We start from the raw sequence: 25,152 nt of genomic DNA on the forward strand, positions 1-25,152 counted from the left end.
ATTTTATACCTAGTATCTTCATGTTGGGTCCTAAAGATACTTTATTTTAGAAGATTTATACATCTTAACATTTATATTTAAATCTACAATCCATCTCTAATTATTTTTATATCCTGTAGCTGTCAAGATCTTTGTTTGTTTTGTAAATAGGTGGCTGTTCTAGTACAATTTGTAATTCTTTCCTCCTCACTGCGTTTAACTCCTTGGCCAAAACTCAACTGAGCATACACATTTTTGTGTTTATTTCCAGACTTTCTATTCTATCCTACTGCTTAGTCTTTGGCAATATCTATTTCACACCATCCTGATCTTTATACTAGGTTTTGAAATCCAAGGATATAAGTCCCCCAAATTGGTTTTACATTTTCAAATGGCATTGGCTAGCCTAGCTCCTTTATTTACTCATGTACATTTTAGAATCCACTTATCTTTTTTTTTTTTTTTTAATACCCAGGTCTTTTTGTTGTTGTTGTTGTTGTTGTTGTTGCAGTTCCCACTGCTGTTTTAGCAGCGGGGCCAGGTTTGAACCCGCCACCCTCTGTATATGTGGTACCGGCGCCCTACCCAGTGAGCCACAGACACCACCCTAGAATCCACTTATTTTTTATCTTTCCACAAACACAATGATGTTTCCTCTGACTCCTCAAACAGAGTCTTGCATTGTCTTGGCACTGGCCTTGGTTTTGTGAAGGAGATCTTCCCTGTCTCAAACTTCTGAAATTCAGAAAGGTAAGGAGGCAGAATAAATAAAGGAAGGTATTATTTTCATGGTAATGAACCCTTCCTGGCTGCCGTAATCATTTTGTTCTAACAAAATCATATTCCAGGGTGGCCGGGCGCTTAAGCTGCATTAATCACATTTGCATACAATGGTCCATTTCAGATCATGGGAACTTGAAAACACAAATACACTAAATGCGTCATTGGAAAACTGCTGACTGAATAAATGTGTAATTAAGGAACACATTTTTTTTCTATTCCCTTTATATAATCATGTGCTGTTGGATTATTATTCTTAATTACCAATGGGGGAAAATAAATTCATAATTATGAGTACAGTTGAGACTTGGAATTTGTCTACAGCTATATCTACCTTCAAAGTACTTCACTCCTGAAGGTGTGATGGACCTGGAACAATCCCACCTTTCTTTTGGGTGCTGAGTTCAAGATATTCCTGGAAGCAGAAGGTCTCCATGGCTCCTCTCTCTCTCTCCGAAGCCCTGTGTCCCTGTTCACTACTCTGTAGCTCACATCCCACCTTGTGTTTGCCCAGAACTAATGTTCAGCCTCCATGGCTCTCTGCCTAACCTGGCATATATTGAACCTTTATTAGGTGGAAATTCTTGAATTTATAATGTTGTGACTTTGTTTCTTGCATGTTGTTTTTGGAATGGATCAGTGTGAATGAACATTTCCTAAGAGTACATGTTTGATTTTCTAGCCAAGTGCCCAGCCACCCTCTTGTTTTCATGCTTACCAGTACATCTCTTCTGAAGCCCATGGATTAAGGAAGAATTCAGACTTTCAAGTCTTATTATTTAAAAAATACTTCCTGTAAGACTATAGCTGCCATAGATAGTGATCCCTTTGGTGGCTCTGGAAAACAATTGAAAACCTCATGGAAAAGATTCACCATTCTACATGCCATTAATAACATTCAGGCTTCAGGGGAGAAAGCCAAAATATTAACATTAACATGGGTTTGGAAAAAGTTGGAAAATTTTTTTAACTACACTTGGAGAGATAGGGTCTTGCTGTGCTTTCCAAGCTGGTCTTGAACTCCTGGCTTCAAGCAATCTCCCACTTTAGTCTCCCAAACAGCTGGGAGTACAGCATGAGCTACTACCCCCAGCCAGAAAATGATTTCTTGAAATGGACTCTAGTCCTGGTGACGATTCAGTGAACATTGTAGAAATGACAACATAGGATTTTTCAACTTAGTTGATAAAGCAGTTGCAGGGTTTATGAGGACTGACTCCAATTTTGAAAGAAGTTTTAGCGTGAGTAAATGTAGCATTGCATGGTGAAGAGAAATCTTTCATGAAAGAAGAGTCAGTGAATGTGGATAACTTCATTGTTGTCTTATTTTAAGAACTTACAACAGCCACCCCAACCATTAACAACCACTACCCTGATTAATCAGCAGCCATCAGCATCATGGCAAGACCCATCACCAGTAAAAAGATTACAACTTGTTAAAGGCTCAGATGATCAGCATTATTTTATCAATAAAGTTTTTTTTGGCAGTTTTTTTCTTTTTTTGGCCGGGGCCAGGTTTGAACCTGCCACCTCCGTTATATGGGGCCGGCACCCCACTCCTTTGAGCCACAGGCGCCACCCTTAGCAATAAAGTTATTTTTTTTTTTTTTTACTTAAGATACACAGGTTTTCTTTTATAGACATAATACCTTCACACATTTATAAACTAAAGTATTATGTAAATGTAACTTGCATATGCACTGGACAACAGAAAAAAGCATGACTCATTTTGCTGCAATATTGAATTTATTGTAGTGTTTTGGAACTAAATCTGCAATATCTCTCAGACATTCCTGTGTATTGTGGGATAAGGGGTTTCTTTATGAATTACACTAATTGCACAATTGTTTGCAATTGGAAGTTCTTACACAAAAGAACCAAGCCCTGTGCTATTCTGAACTTTGGATTTTTATTTTTCTCCTGGTAGACATTGGAAGGTATGCGGGAAGAGAAGTTCAGCTGCAAAGGTAACCAGTGAATGACTTTGTGAGGGCAACAAAGGTTTAATTCTTGAGGGTTTTTTTTTTTAAATTTTTAGGGCAAAGAAAAGATAAGTCTCCCTGTTGCTTTTATAAGCTGGAGTTTTAACATCCAGTTTGATGGGTGAAGATGTGCTTGAATGGAAGTTAATGTTATAAAGACAAGATGTAGCTTTGAAATGCATGAATTAATAATCATGAAAACAGCTGGAAACCAGGCAGGGCAGAAATCCACAGAGGGAGGGCTATCTCTCAGTGGACATGAGGGATTGGCAGCTGAACAGGTGCAGGGCCTCCTCCAGTGTCTTCACTGCCTATGCAGAGATAAAGGGACAAATCAGGCAATGCACTTTCTATATCACCTGCTACCTGATGGGTACAATGTTTGCAGGAGACTGGCAGTAACAAGCAGGGCTCCTACAGTCCTGTGAAAGGTGCAACACACACAGGACACTTGACTTAATAGAGAAACAAGCATGAGAACTGCATCAGCCTTCTTTTTAGAAACCAAGCAAGCAGGAGAAGAAGGGAGTAATATTTACATGTTGCAAGTAAGACCCCAGAAATCTACAAATTTGTATCCAGTGAAATCACCTTTCAAGAGTAAAGGAGAAATAAAAGACTTCCTCAGACAAAAACTGGAGGAATTTATCATGAGTAGACTTGCCTTGCAAGAAATATTAAAAAGAAATTCTTCAGACAGAAGGAAAATAATACAGATGAAAAACTTGATCTACATCAGGAAAATAAGTGTTAAGGAAGGCAAAAGAAAAGACTGATGAGATCAGGCATGTTCAGGGTTATCTGGCCATAGACAGGCAAAAGAAAAGAGAAGAAAATCTTATATTTTTATTATTCTTTATTGATGTACTAGATAACTGCTCAAAATAATAATAGCCACAGTGTATTAGCTTATAGAAGAGTAAAACAGATGATGTCACACATAAATAATGGAAGGAAAAATGTCATTAGCCCCTGCACTACCCATGAAGTGTTATTTTATTATTTGAAAGTGTGCTTAAATTAGTTGTCAGTGTATACTACAAACTCTAGGGTAACCACTATGTATGTGTGTATATACATATACATATGAAGAGGTATAATTAATATGCTAAAATAAAAGAGAAAATGGAATCACAGAGTGCTCAATTAGAATAAGAGGAGGCAGAAAAAGATGGAAAGATAAAATAACAAAGAAAAAGAACAATAAATTAAAAAACAGCTATAATGTGATAGTTATTAATCCAACCATAACAATTACCACTTTAAATGTGAATGATCTGAACACAGCAATTAAAAGACAGAGGCTGATAAAATAGATGAAAAAATAAGACCCACCTAAGATGTGGACAATTAACAGTAAAGGGACAGAGAAAGATATACCAAGCTAACACAAAGCAAAAGAAAACCAAAGTGATTAGATTAATTTTGAACAAAGTGACATTAGCATAAAAAATCTTGTAAGTGTTAAAGAGGGGAATTACATAATAATAAATGAGTCAGTTTTTCAGAAGATATAACAACCCCTCAATGCACTGTGTGGTGACCAATGGAGCATCTAAATAGGTGAACAAAAACTGATAGAATTGCAAAGAAATGTAGGCATGTTCACTATTATAGTTGGAGACTTCAACCTCCCTCTATTAGTAATTTACAGATCTAGAAGGCAGAAAAACAGTAAAGGATATGATTGAGTTGAACAGCACTATCAACAAACCACGTATAACTGATATTCAAAGGATACTTCACTCAGTTAACAGCAGGATACACATTCTTCATCAGTTCACATGGAACATTGACCACGGTAGGCCACATTTATGGCCCTAGACTAAGCTGAACACATTTAAGAAACAGAAATCATATAAAGTATGACTTTCACACTGTCTGTGCTTGACTCAACCTGACTGAATCAACCAATAGGCTGTGATGTGTGTTGACCAATCAGAATTCACCAAGTACCAACCAATCAGAGTAAGCAAGTCTGCATTCCTCATTTGCATAACATGATCAAATGGGAAGCTGAGAGGAAAGTGTCTCTATAAATCTGCTCCCCTCTCTAAATGCTTATTTTGTAGTGAAGGCTGTGTCTCTATAATAAAGTCCCTTCCTTTTTTTTTTTTTTTTTTTTTAAAGAAAATCCTTGTCAGTGGATTGATTTTCTCCCACTTCCTAACCAAGAGACTTTCTGAGCTCAGTTAACAAGCTGCTCAGATCTCCTTTAGTGTTGACATTGATATTGCAATTTTAACCCACCACCTAAGGGCTAGAATCCCAACATCAACTCAGGCAAACACGCGGCAGACATCTTATACATTTATTCTTGGAGAATTGCCAGCATTCATTTTTCCCTTCCCTTGGTTTTGCAAAATATTTAGGAAGATGTGACAAAGGAAAATTAAAGACACATTTGTTATGCAATAATAAACAAGTCACATATTTTGCATCCCATTATATATTCTGTAGCAAATCAATTTTAATATGCCCAGAAATGCAATCTGGATATGTGAATAGAGAAAGAAAAATTTGCAAGGTGAGCTGGAGGAGGAGCCAAAGGCCGAATTAATTAGGCTGGGGATTTTAAACCATATTCTGGAACCCTATGGCTTTGCAGAATAAATTTATCTTGAGAAACTATTTTAATATAAAAACCATAAAAATGGAAATAAGTATATTACAAATTCACAACCACCGTCCCGAACTTCAATGCCCTAGTAAATATATTTTGCTACTTCAGACTTTCTCTGTCCATTATCATATGCTATATAAATTTTGTTATACTGTCTGTTGTCATGTAGACAGTATTAAAGTTTAGATTCTTAAGTTATAAAATCAATTTTTTAAGAATAATTTATGTGAAATATTATATAATGCATCCATTTAAATGACACAGTTTGAAGAGTTTTGCCAATGAATGAATCTATGTAATCACTACTATAGTCAATATACAAAATGTTTTCATTATCTCAAAAATGTTCACTTGTACTGGGTCAGTTGGCAGACACCCCCCCCCCCACCTATCTATCTACTCTTGGCCCTGGGGGAGACTAGCTTGCTTCCTGCCTCTCTGGACTAAATAAATAGAATCATACTGTTTTCTGTCTTTTTACTTTTGCTCAACATAATGACTTGGGGATTTGTCCATGTTGTTGTGAATATCAGTAGCACATTTATTTTAACTGCTGAATAACTTTGCATTGTTATGGGTATACCAAAATTTGTTCATTATATTATGCATTATTACAAAAAAAAAAAGATGCTCCAAATATTTGTGCTCAAGTGTCTGTGTGGAAATAACATTTCATTTTTCATGGCTGAATACCTAAGAATAGAATTACTTGGTAAAATAATTTATGCATTTTTAAAACACTGCTAAAAAGTTCTCCAAAATAGCAATCCACTTTACACCACCATTCGTACACATAGGTGCACATCCTCCTATTCTCACAGCTACCTGGTCCGTCAATCTTTTTTTTTTTTTCTTTTCCTTCTCATCCTGCCTTTATTTGTTGAAATATATGTATACTCCCATATAGCAGGCAACATTTTACCCTTTTCTCTCATTTGCATAGCAATGATTTTATATATTCTAATCCAATATAATAAACATTCATAGTCAAATAATAAAAGGTTGAACTTTATTATTAACCAGTACTAATTATCATTGCAAAGTTTTCATCTAATGTTGGCATATATCTCTGTTTTAAAGTATAATCCATTGCATTTAGACCATGGGACCAGAAAGGCTACTGTCCCCAAGACATTCTTAATTCTGTGACACTAAGATGAACACGGGCTCAATGTCCCTGGATAAAGAGAAGCTGGCCTTTCAACTTTCAAAGAAGAGTTTCTCTTTTGGGGAAGCTGTCCATGAACAGGGCCTGGGAAGCCGCACTCAGTGTTTCTAAATGTGCGCAAGCCTGTTTTTTGTAGGAATAAAACTATTTTTAAATGTATGGGTTTCTTTCATAATCATCTGAAGAATTTTAAGAGAAACACATGCTTTGTTTCCAACAAGACTGACAGAAAAATCTTCCAACCTGTCTTATTCTTCTGTGAGCTTCAAATAAAATATCTGTCAAGTTCTTGCTTTCTTTTTTCCTTTCAAATATTTGTTTTTGTGAAATGAAAGTAATGAATAATAACAGCAGCAATGATGAAGATATCAGCATAGGATTATAATATATTCACATATATGATATAAACATATACTTACAATTCTATTTATATACTATATATAATTATAATGGGATGATGTGTAATAATTAGTATAGTGATCTAATAATGATAACATGACATAAACAGACTTCTGATAAACCAATTTTGAAAATAGTTGTCAAAGGCCATGGCTCTTGATGGATCTGGTGAGTGAAATATATAGGCAATTAACCAAGTAGTTGACTTAAAATATCTAGTTACATTGAGGCAAAAGAGGGTTTTAAGTACTAATCACCCAGGTTGTTGTCTTCAGTCTCTGCTTCCCTTCTTTGGTGTGCATCAAAGCGTGTTGCATTATTGACTGATGTATTATATCTAAGTCTCTCATTTTTCAGCTACTCAACAATATCTATACTGCTAAATGCTCACACTAAATTAAGGTGACCAGACTTCCTGCTTTTGGTGGGACAGTCCTGATTTTTAACAATTTGTCCTGTGTCCTGCGGTGTTTTTAAAAAGTCCAATTTTTGGAAAGAATGCATGACAAGCTAGGGAACAGCGGGAGAATGGGAAGGGAATATACCGTTTTTTGGGTGCTGAAAAGGTTAATTTAACTCCATTTGGGAATGAAGAGGTTCTTGTAACTTCATTTGGAAATGAAAAGGCTAATGTAAACTCCCTACTCCCCTCCTGGGCAAGGTATCAGAAGGAGACTGGCTCCCTCCCTTGCTTCTAGGCAAGGACAATTAGCTCAGAAGGAGCCAAACTCTCTGGAACAAACAAGTAGCCCTCCCTCTCTAGAGTAAGGTGACCAGATATCCCGCTTTTGGTGGGACAGTCCCAACTTTTAACAATTTGTGTGTGTCCTGCAGCGTTTTAAAAAAGCCCCGATTTTTGGAAAGAATGCATGACAAGCTAGGGAACATGGGAGAACAGGAAAGGAATATATGGTTTTCTGCTGCCATGTGGCTATTTTGCCAGGATATGTGTTTTATATTATTTTTGTTAATTTTATAATGTTAAACTTTAATAATAACAAATAATTGTTGAGAACTGATTATCGAGAACTGCTTATCAACGTTTGCATTGTTGTCAGGCCCCACCCCCCCCCCATGGTGTCCTGCTTTACCAATGTTAAAATCTGGTCACCTTACACTAAATGCTAATTGTACCAAGCAATACTTGTCACACCAAGGACAGGAAGGCACAGCCCTGACTTCAGAACTGACAGGGAGGGGTAGAGAGCAGGGAGCCAGGCTTGGACTGTGTGAAGGCAGAAGCCTCTCACTGGGGCTCCCTGCACCTGACTTGCCTCTGTGGGCCCTTGCCTCTCACTTGTCAGCTGGAGTTACTTCCCCAGTGCAGGCTGTTGAGGAAGGACGTTGAACGCCCAGGAGAGGCAGTGGAAGCTGAGAGAGATCCACAGGGTCTCTTGCTTTCTCCATGGACTGTGAGAACCTCTACAGAAGCCATGTGACCCTGCCTTCTCCTAATCGGAACTTCCTTGCCTGGGCCCGGGAAACCAAAGACAGAGAAGAGAAAAGTCTGCTGAGTTATTTAATGCAGGTTTTATGTGAAACAGGAGCCTAAGAAAATGAAGACTGAAAAAGTGGTTAAACCGGAGCATTTCTATGCAGGTTGATGAAGAGTAGAATGTCATGGTGGGGAATCCAGAGAGGCTTGTGTGTTCAGATTCCTCTAGCATACCTGTGTTGTTGAGACAAGGATGTTCCTTTCCTCCAGATGTAGGGAGCCCCGCTCATGTAAGCATCTTAGGACCTGTTTCTGGGGAAGGTCCGAGAGTCCTTTCTGCTCCTGCAGCTTTCCAAATCCCTTCAGCTTAAAATATTCTCTATGATAAAGTGCCATATTTTGGAGTAGTGTGTTTGGAACCCCATCACAGGTGTCCAGGCTGATAAGGAGGTGATAATGAGGGCCAGTGTTGTTCTTTTCCAGATGGCCACAAGGCCTCAGGTTGTGTTGGAGCACTATGCTGGGGTGTCTGGAGGTGTTGCAGACTGGGTTAGATACAGATGTGTGTTTTCAAGTGATGGAGTTTCTAATGAGAGAGATGGAGAAAGACAGGCAGACAATGGAGGATTCTGGCAGCTCACAGTAACCTCGAACTCTTGGGCTCAAGCGATTCTCCTGCCTCAGCCTCCTGAGTAGCTTGGAGTACAGGTGCCCACCACAATGCACGACCGTTTTTAGAGATGAGGTCTTGCTCTTGCACTTGTGCACTCAGGCAATCCATACACCTTGGCCTCCAGAGTGCTAGGTTTACAGGTGTGAGCCACTGTGCCTGGCCTTGCTTTAGTTTTCTAATCTCTGAAATGATGACCATTGTAATACTTGAGTTGGTGGGAGTGTTAGAAGTGGGACATTGATTGATCTATCTCCAGATAGGCACATAGATATAGTTATCTATAACTGGATTAGGAACTATGATGTATATTAAGATATGCATGTATTTATATATCTATGAAGATATATATGTGTGTGTATATATACATACACACACACACACACACACACACACACACACACACATATATACACATACACACCAGTAAAACCTTTTTATAAGTTACCATCCAAGGGTAAGTTATGGTTAACATAAGGATCTAGGACTACTGTACTGACACATATGTACTTTACTTTCTTATACAGTTTTTGTTTTTGGTTTTTTTTGCAGTTTTTGGCCGGGGCTGGGTTTGAACCTGCCACCTCTGGTATATGGAGCCAGTGCCCTACTCTTTTGAGCCACAGGCACGGCCGTCTTTTACAGTTTTTAATTAAAGAATATCATACAAAAATATACGCAATCAAAACAGAGTAAAATCATACATAAAGTATCATACAAAATCAACACACTTACTGTTTTCTCATAATTAAGTCATTCTTTTGAAAAAAGAGTCAATTTTGGTCTGTTTTTTATGGTTACTGCAAACACAAGTGGAGAAAGCACTCTCAGTGTTGACCACACCACTCAGCATACCTGGTCATTTCCCCACAGCAACTGACGTCCAACTGCATTATCAGATGCCTGGCATCCTCTTCTTTTGGAATCTCTGCAATTTCTGTGCCATCCTTGCTTGCTTCTTCCACTTCATCAGCTGCTTCATGCATGTTTACCTAGGTCTGTATTTTGGTCAGTATTACCTGGAAAATTGCTTCTGTGTCAGGTCAACATCTACTCCTTCCATTCTGCCATGGGAGGTGGATGGACTGATAAGACCAAAACATCATGCTCTTGGGTTGCGACAAATCCAACTTTCTTGAAATATCTCTGCATCATTTCTGGCAGGACTTTATTCCAAACAGAACTGATCCAGAGCACAGCATGCAGAGAGTTAACTGATGCAGTGGATAAAGTTGCTTCCACAGGTGGACCACAGGTGTGTGTTTTAGGGATAACCCACTGTAGGAGCTGGACTCTGTAGTGCATTGTAGATGTTTTGATGATGCCTTGTTCAAGTGCTTGGATTTTGAGGTCGTGTATAGAGGCAGAAATTCAGTGTCACATTTGTTAGATAAATCACTTGTGGGTGGCCAAGACAGTTGTCTGCTGCCAGTAGAGTAGATGGTTTCTTCTTCTTCATTTCTCAGTTGATCCCCCTTACCCACTCCTCAAATAGGGCGCCAATCATCCTAGCACATTTGTTTGATCTCCAAGTGACGAGGTGGTCTTTGGGCTTCGGGGTCTTGAATGCACACGGTTTGCCAATTTACCGATCACTAAGGGCTTTAGTTTCTCCGCACCTGAGCTAGCACAGAGTAGAACTGTGAAACATTCTTTGTAAAGATTTTTGCTCTTAGATTTGTCACGCTTCATGATGAGGTTCCTGGCAGACAGCATCGTGAGAGTCCCCAGTTTATCACTTTAACTCAATGTTAAAGATTCCCTCTGAGGCCTTTGGTGAAGTTGAGGAACTTCTTGATGAACACTTCACGACTTCTCCTGGAATTTCACCGGATTCTCCATACAGGACTTTCTAGGAGATCTCGTGTCATAGTTTCAATTTCTTGAGCCAACCACTTAATGTTTGGAAATCTGCCTCCTCAAATTTCTGTGCAAATTTTTTAGCAATTTCTTGGATCATCAGCCCAGAGATTTGAGCTCTAATGGCCCTCATTTATTCGAGCCAGCTTACTATGGCTTCACTGACTTCACTGAGGGGAATTTTCTTCCCTTTTCCACTGTAGGTCTTTGCTTTCCTTCCCATCTCTCTCCAAGTACTTGTGTTTACATTTTTGGATGTTGCTAACTGGTCTTGCTAACACCAAAAGGTTCTGCCATCTTTCTTTGACTCTTGTTTTCCAGAAAATGTAGAAGATCAACTTTTTCCTTCCATGTCATCTCTTTGAGTTCTTACCTTTGGGCCATTGTATCTCAAATAACTGTAACATTTTTCAGTAACTGGAGGGTGTGCCTGGAAATCAGATCAGCATTTCACATTGAAAAACTCTTCCTCAACACATGATAAACCATAGGACATTAGGCCTAATCCACCAGGTAGTGGTGGAGAGAGGACCACACGTGACACAGCCTGGGCCCCTGTGTGATGTAGGAGGGGAAGAAAACCTGCCAAGGTGCTCGCTCAACTCTGGGAGACTTCATGAGGGAGAGGAGGCCATTCTCGTGCTGCCGAGCTGAGATTCTGTGGCTGGCCTGTGGTGCTCATTTTCTGGATTCACACCCCCCTAAGAGAAGTAACAGAACATTATCTCTCACTGCTTCAGCCAGAAACTGATTTCACACTTTCGTTTCTTTCTGATGATGTTTGGGAAACCTAGAGCTCAACATAAGAGGAAGGATCAAGACATTTTTCCTCTTTACGTGATGATGGGGTAAGAGGCATCTGCAGGCTGGGTGATGGGTTTATTTCCTGGGTCTCCTGCTGTCTGCAGGTAGCTCTGCGGGTAAAATCAGGTGTTCCCAAGGAGGCCAAGGCTCCAGTAGGAGCCTCATGAGGCTGGTTGGCTTTGCTCCATGTATTCTCACTGAGAATGGTGGAGTGCTTGAGTAGGAAGTCAGAAGCCTCAGCTTCCCACCCTCTCGTTCCAGTTTGGATGAAGGTAAGGATGTAACCAATGGGGAGAGAGGAAGAAAGTCACTGGAGATGGTGTGTGTGAAAATGGATAAGGCAAGGTATCTCTAGAATACTTGGCTTCCTCTCAGAATTTCTCACTCAGATTATTGACCCTTTACTTAAAGTAGTTCAGTGACTTGCAGGGCTTGTAGAGTAAATGCCAAACTCCTCATGCCATAGAGTGCCGCCAACACCAATGTCTGGCCACTGTCTACATTTACTGTCCCTTCTCCCAGGGTTCCCCTAGAATAAATACTCTGCATGTCCATCTAGAGCTGTCCCCCGGCAGGATGTGACCTCCAGCAGAAGGTCCAGGTGTCTTCCCTGGCCTGCACACCATACTCCAAGCATGGGGCTTGCTAAGCATTTGTCGAGCAAATGAATTAAATCTTTAGTTTCCCCACCTGGCTCGCTGGTGGCTCTGTGTTCACAAGCTTTCCCCTGCAATGTCCTCTCTGCTGCCCCTGCTCCATCTCCCGGGCTGGCCTGTGAACTCTCCTGGTTGCCCCCATGCTATTGGTCACCTGCTCTTGCACACCTGTGCCATCTGTATGCTGTTCTGTCAGTAGAACCTGTAGGCTAGTTTTGTTGGTATTCTCAGTGCCTCAAACCGTGCCTGTTGGTAGCGCTGAGTTTGGGGTAAGTTAAGTGTGAACTGGCAGGGCAGCTGCTGACAGACTGGCTGCGTGGGGCTTTCTGACCACTGTCTAGGGGACCCTCTCATCTCTGCCTGGGGGGGAGCAGCTACAGAGTGAAGGCTCCTTCTTCCCGTCACTGCTCCTGCCTGCCCTGCTTATCCAGCAAGGACCTTGTCCTTCAGGTTCACAAATACCCCTCTGGGCTTATAGCCACTTGCTTTGCCCAAGCACAGAGTGCTAGAGCCACTAGCTAGAGCTAGAGCCCACTAGAGCATCCTGCCCTCTTATGTTTCTCTGGTTTGGACTGGATGTTTCATCTCAATCTCTAAAACATCTCTTACCTACCTGCCAGGTGGCTAGCCTACTGCCTCACTGAAAACCCCTGACTTGGGCAGTGCCTGTGGCTCAAAGGAGTAGGGAGACAGCCCCATATACCAGAGGTAGCAGGTTCAAACTTGGCCCTGGCCAAAAACTGCAAAAAAAAAAAAAAAAAAAAAAAAACAGCCTGTGGTCCCAGCACTGTGGGAGGCCGAGGAGGGAAAATTGCTTGAGCTCAGGAGTTCGAGACTTGCCTGAGCAAGAGTGAGACCCCCGACTCCTAAAGAATGGAAAAACCCAGCTGGGTGCCCTGTAGAGCACCTGTAATCCCAGTGTCTTCCGGAGGCTGAGGCAGCAGGCTGCCCACAGCCCAAGTCTGAGGTTGCAGTGAGCTATGATGTCTTTGCACTCTGCTCGGGGCAGAGGGTGAGACTCTGTCTCAACAAAAACAAACAAACAAAAAACCCCCTGACTTTGCATTAAGTTTGACTCAAGGACCTTTGCTTTCCATATTCTACCTGACACAGGCCCCATGTTACAGGCTGCGTGGCTTTTGGGGTCAGTGGGTAAAGAATCAACACTGCTGCCTCCCCGGTTTAGGGCAAACACTTCTCTGTTCATTGTCTCCAGCTCTATATTTTGGCTCATAAAACTGCCTCATTACTTCCCAAGGAGAGCTGGGGGGAAGGGAAACAGAGCTGCCCCCAGTGCAGCACACAGCCTAAAATAGCACGTCCTAATCAAGGGCAAAGCACCCTGGGCCTGCTGCAGATGTGGGGATGTCACAGTAAAGAAGGTAATGAGAAAGTAGTTTATCATATCTGTTCACAAAAATAAAAATTGCTTTTTCACAGAAAGATTTTCACAAACTCCTAAAGCCTAGAACATTTTCAATTTTTCTGCCCAGAGATAAAGATTAGATTGGGGAAGTGTCTCCCCGGGATAGAAAGGTGACAGGCATTGACATTTATTGATAAAACCAGGCTTGATTGAAATCCGAGGGCGTCAGTCCCCGTCCCACTGGGCCTGGGCTCAGAGCTGCCAAGTGAAGGTCCTGATCGGCCCCTGCCTTTTGTCCTGACGGGTCCCCCCTCATCTTTAAACTGATGAGCAAAAGTGGCCAGAGGGAGGGTAGGAAGCTTTAAAAGGCAGAGACAGACCAGAGTGACAGCCTGCTGGAGCTGGATGAAACCCTGGGAGTTATCAATTTATTTGTCTCTTTCCTCCCTTTTCCAACTTTTTATTGTTTTTACTATAAAAACAGAAAGTGCACATATTAAACACATAGTTTGGTAAACTTTTAACACAGCCATGATATAAACAGCTCTCAGATCAAGAAGCCTACTGTGGCTGTGCTCTGGAGGCCCCCAGGACTTTTTTCCAGGGTCCTCCCACGTATATTGGTTTTGCCAATGTTGTGCTCTATGTGGGTTGAGTGGCACTGTACATGTGTTCATATCTGGGTTCTTCCTTTCCAAATTTTGCTTGTGGAATTCACTCTTAGGGTTGTGTGTAGTTGTGGACTATTCTTGCTCTTTTCAGTTTAATGACCTTTGGGTGCAAACACGTTTTTCTGTTCTACAGTTGATGGGTATTTTGTTGTTTGACCTAGAATGACTCTGGAGGCCAGGAGGCTGCATGATTGTCTGAAGTTGAGCATGAGCGTGGTGCCCAGCACAGGATGCCCGGCTGGACTCCTGTCCATCTCACTCCCCTGCTTGTGACGTTAGGCTGACACGCTCCGCTGTGCATGCCCATCATGTCCCCTGGACACAGAACAAAACCAGAATTACTGCACGTGCAGAGAGGGGCTAAGGAAAGCAAGTTTTGTCAATATACTCTCTCCTTGGCAGATAAAGTCCAAGTAACAAATCTAGATGTGCATAAGGGTGCATAACATCCAGAGCCAGGGTAATATTTCACCTTCTCTGACTGCAATCTGTATTTCTGGAAGTGTTTACTTGGCAGAGATTTCTGCTACTTAAGAACTACTAGAATAAATTCTCCAGGGAGGCAGGTGAATTTTTTCTCCAGAGTCATCTTTGGACTGTGAATACATCACCTGTGCTATGCCCACTCTTACAAGGACAGGTCCAGTGTTGAAGGCAGTGGAGATCAGTGCCTGCCGTATAGTCTGGTGAAACCTGGTCTCTGCTGCCCCTCCCCTCTGCTCTCCACCCCAATGCCTGCCAATCGCCTGCGGTCCCCAGAAGCCACTGATTCCCATGACAGGTTTATAGCCCAGTTGAACCAGCTGCCCCTCTGGCCGTGTGCATGATTTCTCCCCGTCCATGCGGCAGGGCCCTCTAATCATTCTCTCTCTCCCCCTGCTGGGTGTCAGCCACAAATCCAGGCAGGCTCATTAAAGTGTCTGCCTGTCCAGGAGCTCCTTGTTAGGAGGATTCATGGGACGCCGGGCCTCACTGCTGCCTCCCCCTGGAGAGGTGGCTGAGCCTGCAGAGGTGCCTTTCCCCTGAGCCATTTAGTCTTCATCCTCTGGAAACTGGTGTGGCTGAGCAGGCTGGTGCCTGCTGGGGCTCTGAAAGCTGGAGAGAAGGAGGAGCAAGAACGGGGAAGCAAAAACAGTCGTTTCCTTTTCCTACTTCTCTAACTTCTTTCCTTCTCTACCTTCTCTTTGAAGCCCAGCCTCCATGGCACTATGCAAAATAAATGGCTGTGTACAGAATTCTCAAGCGATCTCACGCTAATTTTCCTGTACCCAGAAGACACTTTGCTGTGCTCTGCTCTGCTCTGGGACCTCAGATGCTCCTGGAGGCATCCACGGAGGGTGAATAAGGTGACATTCTTGCCACGCCCTCCAACCATTCCGAAACTCATCAGCAGGGTCTTGTATTCATCTTGCCTCCTTGATAAGTTCCTTGTAAGGATAAAGTAAAATAATCCTGCTGAGAGTGATTTGAGTCTCCCTGTTTAGAAGAATAATTTTACTTATTCTGAGTACAGGAAGCATCAATAAACAAAATGCTGTCTTAGAACTTGAAGAAATCATGGGCGGTGCCTGTGGCTCAAAGGAGTAGGGCGCTGGCCCCATATGCTGGAGGTGGTGGGTTCAAACCCAGCCCCGGTCAAAAACTGCAAAAAACCAAACCCCCCCCCCCCCGAAAACCTGGAAGAAATTGTTGACATTATTATTCTTCTGTTGATCTGATTTGACAGTGTGGGAGGCTGGTGGATAGAATTGGGGAAGAAGGTGGACTGAGCCCCATCATGGGCAGAGAAGCCAGCTGGGAGCCCCACATGACAGGGGACATTCTGGCTTGTTTTATATCCACAACAGCTTTTGTTCCTTCCTGTTCTTAGGTAAACCCCAAAGAAGTAGGGTGGGCCCCATGAGAGCCTCCAGTGGGCCAGGGCTGTGTCTTCATGAGCTGCTCACCCTATGGGAGCAAGAGGTGCAGGTGGTGCAGGGGGGCTGAGTATGTGGGGGACAAGGGCAGGAGGGACTGAGTGGGGGGCACGGTCAAGACCCTAAGCTGACCAGCCAGGGGCACTTATGGGGCACCACTGTGGCCCGCAAAGGCCAGAGCTACCTGGGGTGCGAGCTGTGAGGAAGAGGAAGTAGACAGTGTGTCTCTGCACCTGGGGAGAGGCGGTGCTTCCCAGGAGACAAGATGAGCACAGAGGTGGGGCCCAAGGGCAACCCTGGCCTTGAATCCAGCCAGTGGGTGCTTTGGTCTCAGGGCCTAGGGAGCATGGCCGGCTGACTGCTTGGTCTGCTCAGAGCAGCAGGCTCCGGGGGGCTTGCTAGAGTCTCCCTTGAGATGGGGACGTGGTGGCCCATACTGGATGGTACCTTACAAATCAGCAGTCCCTAACAGCAGGATTTTGGTATTTTCAGTGTAAACCCTGGCTGTGTTCCAAACAGATGGTTTTATTCCACCCCACCCCCCCAGCTCTGTGGAGTTCTGTCTGCGTGGGTAGCCATGAGAACACACGGCCAGGGAAGGGGTAGAACGTGGGCTCCACCCTTCTCTCTGCTTCTAAGTTCTTGCCTTTCGTGGGGGGGGGGGTACAAGGTCCTCCCCAAGTGTCCTAGGCTCCCCATCAGCCCTGAGCCTAGACAGCTGCACAGTGAGGATGGGCCTGTCACCTCTGCCTCCCTCACTTCCTTCAGGAAGGAGGCCCTGCAGGGTGAAGGGGGGAGGGGCATGCGTTTAACCAGCACCTTGGCTGTAGACACCTGCCCTAGTTTACTTGTCATAAACCTCTCTCAGTGTTCAGGGGTGGTGTGAGATTATCACCTCCAAAGTTCCTTCCAAGGCTGACACTTTGTGGTCAGGTCGCGCCGACTGTAACACAACCCTGAGGTGCCGTGCTCTGATCACAGAGGATAATGGTCCAAAGGCTCAGGGACGGGGAGATAAACCATCCTGGGAAATGTCGTTTTTAGGCTCACATTTCAATTTGGTGGTTGAGATGGAGGAATCCTTGTCTGTGATCATAAAAAGGATGAAACTGGCAAAATACCAAGAGAAAGGCTCGGGAGAGCAGAGGATAAGCAGTCATCACTTGCTCTCAGCTGAAACCACCAGGTGTATCTCCAGCCCCCAGCCTGAGCCGTCTCTCATTTTCTCCCTCTCTCTCTCTCACACACACGCACACACGTGCACACACGCACGCACATTCACGCTCACACCACATGAAGAGTCGTTTACAGCTGATGCCACTGCCTGTCGCTGAAGGCCCTGAGAAGTTACTGCCACTGTGTGGACTGGAGACTCCCTCACCCTCTTCCTTATTGTCAGCAGAGCCCTGGGCCCCGAGGGAAGGCTGCATTTTCAACTTAGCTGAGCATTAGCAGGTTCTGCAGGAGCTGATATTGGACATGCTTTGAGAGAAATCCAGAAGGTACTTTTGTTTAGAAAAGGAAAAAATATATATACAAACACCTCAAATCCTCTATAGCTGTGCTCCCAGCTAATGATTCGCTTGCCCCGGGGTACCCTACCTGAAACCTTCAGTGCCTCTTTAAAGCTGAAATTTTTTTTTAAATAAAAAAGAGCACAAACACTCTCTCTTTTACAATCTCTCAGATTTGGAGGGGAAGGGGACTTTCAGGTATAGAGCTGGAGAGAAAGTGGTGAGGGCTGTGTACACTGGTCGCCTTCTGTGATCCCCAGTACCTGGGTAGATATTTACATGAAGAGCAGATGAACTTGACTCTGACTTTTCAGACACAGCTCTTATCTGATGCCCCTGCAGTGCTGTGGTATATCCTCTGGTGGGTTGCTTAAGACCCAGGAAGACTCAGGTGGCTCTCAGTTCTGGTTCTGGAGCTTTGCATGGGCCACACATCTTGTCTCCAACCTCCAGGAATCTTTGGCCATTAGCCAGGCAGTCGACAGCCCCAAGACTCAGTTTCCTCATCTTTAAAGCAAGGAGAGTAATTCCTTTCTTTCAGTGTGGTGGTGTTAGCTAACAAACCCAGGGCGTTGGCAAACGCTTGGTCAATCTTGGTCTTCAGGGATCAACTGGGGCAAGGTGACTTCCTTCTACCCGCCCCCTCCCAGGCAGTGAGTGAACTTCAGATGCTGAGATGGGAATCCAGCTCTCAGAAAGTCAGTGAGCTCCCTTGCCACAACAAGAGGTTAAAATTTGCCCAGTATGGACAGAAACTGCATCAGAATGGGGCCTATCGTGGGCCTGCCCAAGTGTCTCCCACTCTGTGCACCGCCAGCTGGAAGGACTGGCCCCAGGTGTAGCTGTCCAGAGTGCTGAGCTGTCCCAGGCCATACAGACCTGGCGCAGAAGGAGAGGCCAGGAGCCTGTGAACCGTGCACATTTTGCTTCTTCAGGAGCAGATGGAAAATAGAGACTCGTGAGTCCTGTGCCCGGAGTGTCTCGGACTCCTCCTATTTTACAGCCTGTTTTGTCCACAGGCTTTGTGGTTTACCCATAGCTAATTCTTAATCCTCCCCTGTACTCTGGGCATCATTGAATATTAAAGCCCCATGATCTCTTTCATATGCAAATGATGTGAACATCTGTGTGCTAGGAGTTCCCAGTCTCCCTCCTTCCAAAGCCACATTTAAATGATCTGGTCTTCTGTCCCCCCGAAGTCTCTGAGACCCGGACTCCACTCTTCCCTGCCCTGCAAGTGCCTGAGAGGTGGCTTCATGTGAAAGATATGTGTCCTTCCCCACATGATGGCCCGGGAAGCGGGAGTGAATTCTCTGTGCTTGACAATGACCTTGGGCCTGGCCATGGCCATATTCAGAGATGGCATTCAGCCTGGTGGGGCTCAGTCTTTGTAGCACAGCAGAGCCCAACTCAGGCTCTTCTGAGGAGTGCTATAAGACTCTAACTTACTGCTCGTTCCAGCCCTGCTTGCAGCTGTGGAAATCAATGCTGCAAGCACTCAGATCAGCACATGCCTTCCATATGAAGCCACACATGTCAGCCAGATATAGCTGGCTGACAGCAACTAGTCTCTGTCCTGGGATTTCTGGGTTAGCAAGAGGTGGAAATGCCCTGAGTCCAGTGTGGTGGCTGCACTGGGGTCTTCTAGAAGTGTGAGAAGAATGTGTACCCGGATAAGATGTCAGTGTGTGGAAGACAGAAGCGGGAATGAAGTCTCCCCCTTTCCCCGTAGAGATATCCCCAGGACTGGAGATGTGGTTTGTCAGGAATGGTCCCCAGGGAACACAGTAGCCAGATGGGACTGTTGCTCAATGGCACGCATGCATTTGGCTCTGCCTGCTCATCTTTCCACTCCATTTGGGATTATACGCCCCAGCAAAAGCAATAGTACAAACCCCCTGCCTCAGGCTCTGCTTTCTGGGAAACACGAGCTAAAACCTTATCTTAATGCAAAGGAGTCTGTCTCCTGCAGGTTACTCCAGATCACAGTTCCCACTTGACTTGCAGACCCCTCAGATGTTCCCTGACTCACTGAATAGCCATTGGCATTGACCAGCCATAGGTCACCTTGAGGGACCCAGCGCTCAGTAAGCTGTCCTTAAAGACAGAGATGATTCTGGGACTTCCATCTGCTGGGCCCTCCTGTGATCCATCCCAGAACTTTACCGTTTTGCAAAATTTTTCTTTGGTTCTCATTCCAAGGCTGCCTCCTGGTTATGCAACCCGCTATCCCCCAGGCCAGTATTACATGGTGACTCCCAACCCTCACCTACCTGGCTGTATGGTCAGAGAATTGGAATCATCTTGGCACGCCTCATTTTGCCTGTGCACCCCAACCCAATTTGTCACCGAGACCTGCCGCATCCTCTCTTCTTTTCCCCCTCCCCTGTGCCATCTTCCTAGGTCAAGCCACCATGTTCTGTCCCAGGTGCACTGTCCAGATTCCTCTTCTCCCATCCACACTTGTTCCTTCCATAGTATTATTTTCAAAATGCAGTTATGAGGGTGGCCACTGTTATCCTAACCGTTACACACAGGGCTCTGCTGTCCCCAATCCCCATATCTGTCATCATTAGCACAAAGGCTTTGCCCATGCGTGTTTCTACACACTGTCCATTCCTCATGGAACCTAAGCATACATAGAGACAGTGTCCTGGAGTCTTTAGTCTTCATCTCCGAAGGCTGCTGTGTCATGTAAAACTTTGATAAAGTTGTTATACTTTTCTCTTGTTACCCTGTCTTTAGTGATAAGAGTGTTGGCTGTGACCCTTAGGACAGGTAAGGAAAGGCATCCCCCCTTTCTGCCCCTACATCTATGTAAACTTGTTTACTTTGGGTAGATCCAGGGCATACTCCTTTGTAGAGGTCCCTGTGTGAATTAGAGCCATCATGGGCGTGATGCCTGAAGGCATCTACGTGTCCCTCCTACTGTGTCAATGGCGTCCCCCCCCCCCAGGCTCAGGCTGGCACTGGGCAGTGACTTAATGCACCATCGCACTCTTCTCCAAGGATGGAAAGAGACAAGGGTCAAGCATCAGAGGGCATAAGAAAGTTATAGGTTCTGCAGTTGGTAATGATACCTTGAGTGATTTTCAGGGGCATCCTGTATACGCCAGGAAGTAAGGCATCATCTTACCCACAGAAGACAATCTGGGTCACTGGCAAAAAAACAGCCTCTCCATCACCCAGAATGTAATTTGACCACCTTCCACATGACATGCTCTAGCGGCAAACTCCAGGAAGCCCAGGGTCTGTCTGGCACATACAACCTGGGATTCAAAAATAAAATGGTTTCTACTTCTTTGTACCACAAACCATCAATATGAACAACCATTTACTTTAGGATTAAAGTGTTTTCTTTCAAATGCCTCTTGAGTGATTTAACATCGGTGCAGAAAGTCCATCTGTCCAGCAGACCATGAAGGAAAGCAACCCAGCTTTGTCTTGGGAAATAAGCTGGTCTTCCGGCCTCACGCTCTGATTCCACCCAAGTCCACACATCTCCGTGAGGCCACACAGACCAGAAGAGCAGGAATGAAGCTCTCCTACAGAGAGATGGGACACTTTTATTGAAAAATGGCTATACAGGGCGGCACCTGTAGCTCAGTGGCTATGGCGCCGACCACATACACCGCGGCTGGCAGGTTTGACCCCAGCCTGGGCCTGCTAAATAACAATGACAATTGCAACAACAACAACAAAAAAAAATAGCCGGGCACTGTGGCAGGCGCCTGTGGTCCCAGCTACGTGGAAGCCTGAGGCAAGAGAATCAGAATTGCTTGAGCCCAGGAGTCTGAGGTTACTGTGAGATGTGACACCAAGGCACTCAGGGTGACAGCTTGAGACTCTGTCTCAAAAAATAAAAAAATAATGAAAGAAAAATGGCTCTATGTTTTCTGTGTCTCCCTTCCATATTTCATCACAGCTCCCTGGTAGCTGGTATCCTTTCCCTTCTAATGCTCTGTGTGGCCTCGTCCCTCGGCTCCTTCAGACGTAACCGAGTCTGCGGAGCAGCCCGAGGCTGAGGGAAGGCTTGACATCCGATATTTATCATCGGGGCTGTCTTCCCTCTGCTCGCCGGCTCTCCACCCCCAGACTGCTTTATCTTATTTCGCTAAACAAGATGAGTTTCTGTCATTGCTGAAAGTAATTGACTTGTTTTTTAATATATATCAAGGCCTGGGTTAAGAACTGGACAATGCGATACATTTATTATTCTCGCTCCTGTTTATTCTAGTGTGAAATTGTTTTCCAGGTAGTGATTAATTCTGCCAAAGCGTCCTGCCCTTGCCAGGTAATGGGCTGTATTTGGAAAGAGGACGCTAACGGCAGGGGCTACTCTCACAGGTGTCGTTACTGTTGTGTCAAACACTGGCTCCTCTGTTGTCATCTGTCACTCAACCAAGCCGGGGCTCCTTTATTCATCTCCCGAGTCTGCGTTTTCTGTGGGTTGATGGATGCCTAATCTTGGAAGAGAAGGTTCTGGGAGGCTGCCAGCAGGGTGGAGAGGGCTCCCGGGCAGCAGTGCAGAATGAACGCGGGGTTCAACATGCAAAATGACTGCTCTCCCACTCTCAGCCTGCTCTGAAAAGTGTGGAGAGACTCTCAGCGATCTAAGATGTCACTTATTGGCAGCTGGTTCTAGGACCATGGATTCTGGAGCCCTGGGGCTCAGGAGGGAAGTGCTGAGAACAAGGGTTCCTTGACCGTGAGGCAGGCATTCCTTGTACCAACCCCCAGATGACAGGTGGTGATGGACAGACACTCCAGGATGATTTCTGAGGGATCATGGCAATGAGGTCCTGGGGATGGTAGGAAGGATGAGCTGTGAGAGCAAGGAAAGTGTCTCATCACGGGCGCGGGTGTCTCAGCCTCAGTATGACCAGCAGTGGCGTAGGCGCAATGACCTTCACTGCAGCCACTGTGTGCATTGCCTGGCTTCTGCCTCTGGGGTAACCACACGCCAGCAATGTCTGCACCCTCCTGGCATGGGGACACCAAAAATGTCTTCAGATATTGCTGCATGTTGATGAAGACAAGCTATGAGCAACCCCCCCCCTTGAAGGGTCTCTCCGCTGGGGCGCCAGTGTGGGGGAAGGAGCATGGGATCTGGAAGTCAGGGCTCTGGACCTGAACCCTGACTCAGTTCTGAGCCCTGTGACCTTGGAAAAATTGTTAACCAAGTCACAGTTTTGTGGAGAGTGTAATGGCTCTGGAAAAGCCAAGGAGCTATGTGGAATGGGAGGACAAACCAGAAAAAGACATTGGCACCTCACCCTCCACTATGCAGACTCCAGGGGAAGGCTGCAGAGGGCTGTCTGCCCTCCTCAGGGCCGGGTAATGCACAGCAGCCAGCTGGCTGCGCAGAGGACCTTTGCGATTCCAGCCTTGCAGTGTGTCCCCTCCTCGCTTCTCAGCCTGGTGCTGAGGGCCTGCCTGGGCTCCGGCTTCCCTCCTCTGCATGCTGACCTCCACGGGAGGGCCCAGCTCTGTCTCCTCCCAACACAACATACCATCACGTGCTGAGCCCCGTCCTCTGCCTCTGTGTGGCCACCTCTGCTGGCACCACCTGCCAAGGCATCTTGAGGATAGAAGCTAAGGCAGGCAGGAAACTCTGTGGGATGGGGCCTCAGTGCAGACACAGCATCCACTGAGGTCCCTGTCCCAGTTCCCACTGTGGTGCTAGTTTCTTTCTGCTCTCACCAGGGAGCACCCTGGTATCCTGATGACGAGTGTGGCCCTATTGCCTGCCTCTAGGGCTGGCACCCCTTTTCTACCCTCAGCCCCCTGGGATAGTCTCTGGAGTGGACTTGTCCTACCCTGGCCCACCTCAAACCTGAGGCATGAGTCCAGGCTCACAGATATGCAGCAAACAGGGGTCTGAAGATCCTGGTGCTGGTGGCAGGGCTCTGAGATAAGGCAGGAGCCTGAGCCAAGGAGAGAGGTCTCACCCCACTTCCCCACCCCCACCCAGCAGGTTGAGGAAAGAAAGAGGAGTTCAGCATCCGCCAGGCCCCAGGCTAGGGCAGCCACCCCATGCCTCAGCCTGAGCCACACCCTGGGGGCTTCCTGCCCACTGTGCAGCTCCTGGAGGTTTGGGGAAAATTCTAAGAAATGAGGGCCCAGATTCTTCCTGTAGACTTTCAAGCCAGGAGGGCTGTGAGTAACTGTGGGAGCGGTAGTCCCCAGTGCGACTGTCTGCTGTCCTCACACCTCTCACCTTGTTTAGTCATCAGGGCAGCCCAGGAGGCTGTGTGATATTTACCTGTTTTCATTAATGCCACAAAGAGGTAAAGGGATTTCCTCAAGGCCATGCGTGTTAAAATCTCACATCGCTAATCCCGATCTTCTCTTCTGGAGGTGTGAGAGCGTCCTGGGGCAGCGTGACCTGGTCAGGCAGAGAGATGAGTGCTCTGGGTGAAAACAAAACCAAGAAACAAATTCGTCACCCAGAAGACATTTAGATTTGGCTCCATTCCAAATTCATCTTTCTCATCAGATTTGTCTCCCTAATGCAATTGTCCCCGTGACACCAGTAAAATGAGTTTGTGTTCCCTGAGCCCTCATGAGCAATGGCATGTGGGTGTCTATGTGTGAACATACATGTCTTATATCTGTGTGTCTGTGTGTGTCTGAGTTGGTGTCCCTCTATCTACACATTGGTGTGTGACTGTCTGCGTGTCTATGTGTCCCTCCATCTGTGAGCCTGTGCCTAGTGTCTTGGTTGGAGCTGGTTCAGGTGGGGTTGATAAAAAGGAACTGGTCCAGAAATGAGTAAGTGAGTTTGGGTGGTGTAGTGTGTAATATATGTGTGTGGTGCGTAGTGTGTGTGTTTATATGGTGTCTGGTATGGGTGGTATGTGTGTTTGTGTGATGTGATGTGTAGTATGTGGTGTGGGTGGTGCGTATTGTGTGTGGTGTGAGTGGTGTGGAGTGTCTGTGTATGCTTGGAAACATGCATGAGGTTGCATCAGGGATGAGGGCCACAGGACTCACAGCGATGTCACCCCTACTTGGAGCAAATCCCTTCACCACACTGTGCCTCCAGGACGATGGTAATGGAAACCACCTGTGCCCCCAGGGTGGCTCTGAAGGTTAGATGAAGTGAGATGCGTAAATCTTCCCATCCTGGAATGGTGATGCTGTTTTCTCCACCGAGCCTTTCTTCCCTGTGTCTTGGACATTTTAATTTCCTCCAGTAAGTCCTTCCCCACCTGCTAAAGATCATGCTTCAGCTCTTTTCTAGAGGGGCTGAAAGAGGCAGTGCTCTGAAATGAGCATTCAGAGGTAAATGCTCTCAGAGGCATTCAGAGAAGTCCTGTCTGCCTG

This window comes from Otolemur garnettii, unplaced genomic scaffold (genome assembly GCF_000181295.1).
Source record: "Otolemur garnettii isolate 467f Iridium unplaced genomic scaffold, OtoGar3 scaffold00097, whole genome shotgun sequence".
NCBI classification, from domain to species: Eukaryota; Metazoa; Chordata; class Mammalia; order Primates; family Galagidae; genus Otolemur; species Otolemur garnettii.